This window comes from Sorex fumeus, unplaced genomic scaffold (assembly GCF_029834395.1).
Source record: "Sorex fumeus unplaced genomic scaffold, SorFum_2.1 ptg000165l, whole genome shotgun sequence".
NCBI classification, from domain to species: Eukaryota; Metazoa; Chordata; class Mammalia; order Eulipotyphla; family Soricidae; genus Sorex; species Sorex fumeus.
The window spans coordinates 1,052,067-1,054,410 of NW_026606222.1; positions in this window are offsets into that span (position 1 = coordinate 1,052,067).

Consider the following 2,344-nt stretch of genomic DNA (forward strand, 5'->3'; position numbering starts at 1 on the left):
TGACAATCAAAATCTAACTTTCTGCTTCATCTTTTTGAAAGCTGGTGTGGTGGGGGAGGGTGTGGGATGCCCGCAAATAAAAGGAATAAACACTCCTGGCACTTCTCTGTGGGGTGTGTGAGTCCTCGGGACGCCCCGTTCAGCAGCGCTGCCTTTAAATAGTCGTGCCCGTAGCAGCCCGTGCAGGTGACCACTCACAGACCTTGCCCTGGCCTCCTGCCTGACCACGGTCCCTGGTAACGCCTGGAACTCTCCGTGTCCCTCAGACGTGCCTCCCACGAAGGTGATGCCCTCGGCAGCTCCAGGCAGCCTCCTTGGACGGTCACTTTGCACCTACTTTTTTTTTTTTTTTTTTTTTTTTTTTTTTGCTTTTTGGGTCACACCTGGCGATGCACAGGGATTATTCCTGACTCTGCACTCAGGAGTTACTCCTGGCGGTGCTCAGGGGACCACATGGGATGCTGGGAATCGAACCTGGGTCGGCCGCGTGCAAGGCAAACGCCCTACCCGCTGTGCTATCGCTCCAGCCCCAAACTTTGCACCTACTTTGGCCTGAGATGAGAGATGGTTCCAGAAGCAGAGCCGCCCCTGCATCAAGCATCCCAGGAATTCTCTCTCCAAGAGCTCCTGAATCGGGGACTAGAGGGATAGCACAGCGTGGAGGGCACTTGCCTTGCACCCGGGTTCGATCCCCGGCATCCCATAGGGTCCCCCGAGCACCACCAGGAGTCATTCCTGAGTGCAGAGCCAGGAGGAACCCCTGTGCATCGTTGGGTGTGACCCCCCCAAAAAAAAGCTCCTGACTCCTGGGGAAAGCATGAACATGGGCGTCTCAGAGGAAAGAGGAAATGGGGGGGGCGGGGGGTGAGCACATCGTTGTTCCCACATCGTGGCACCCACCCAGCAGCGAGATCCGCGGTCCTCCACCTCGCAGGGGGCTCATCCCTGAGCTAAGCCGAGGGAGAGAGGGGCCAAGGCTGGCGGCCTTACAAATGAATTGGTGCAAAGTCCATTAAATTAGAAGACTTGCTTGCTTAAAAAAAAAAAAAAAAAAACCAAACTTTTAGTCAATGTAGAAAAAGCACGAGAGATTAACTAGAGAGATAATGAGATATGAAAATCCAGAAGGAACAAAGGACAGGCAGTTAATTATGCTTCAGAGCAGTGGACGGCCCTGGGGATGTGCCATGAGAAAATTACAATTCCTGAGTAAATGATAGAGTGCCGGGCAGGGCTGGAGGGCACTGGCCGCTTTGGGTGGACGTCCCCCCCCACCTCCCCCCTACCCCCGTAGGCAGGGATGGCGGAGCGGGCGGGGCCAGGAATTGGGCAGCACACAAACCCCAGGAAGGCCTGGGATGTGGGACCATCAGAATCAGAAGGCAGGGCTGCGGCCTGGGGAATGAATCGTGGCAAAACGGGCTGGGGGCGGGAGGGGGTGCCGGTACCAGGGAACGGAAGCTGCCACATGTGCAGAATGTTCTAGACTCGGACACGGGGGTTTGGGGAGGGTCATGTTGGTCATTAGACAGAAGAGACATGAGAGGCACGAAGCCCTTTCCTCGGAAAATGAAACAGATCCCAAGCGGGAGCACGGTGGGTCAGGACAGGATGAGGGCCTGGCCTGGGCCTCAGCGCAGCTCCGACCCCCTCTTTTTTTTTTTTTCTTTTTGGGTCACACCCAGACATGCTCAGAGGTTCCTCCTGGCTCTGCACTCAGGAATTACTCCTGGCGGTTCTCGGGGGTCCTATGGGATGCTGGGGATCGAACCCGGGTCGGCCTCATTCAAGGCAAATGCCCTACCCACTGTGCTGTTGCTCCGGCCCCTGGCCACCTCTTGGAGGCAAACAGGCCGAGACCACCAGTATGCGGTGCTCAGAGGGGGCCGCGATGGTCCAACCGGTTAGCAGCATCCTTCCCACGTGAGCAGTTGCCGGTGCTCACTCTGGACTCCTTTCGTTGAAGAGAAAAAAAGTGGGGCGAGGGCTAGGGGCGAGGAGCTGGCACTGAGGGGACGCAAGGATCCCCGCCGTGTGTGCTGAACACTGACTTAGCAATAGGCTGACTACTTTGTGGCACGCTGAGTGCTGACTTAGCAATGTGCTGAGTGCTGACTTAGTGATGTGCTGTGTGCTAACTTAGTGATACGCTAAGTGCTGACTTGGTAATATCCTGAGTGCTGACTTAGCGGTGTGCTGAGTGCTGACTTAGCGATAAGTTGGGTACTGACTTAGCCACATGCTGAGTGCAGACTTAGCCAGACGCTAAGTGCTGACTTGGTGAAGCGCTGACCCCATGCCCAGCAGGAGGGCCCAAGAATCAGGCACCCCAGCCCTTCCCTGC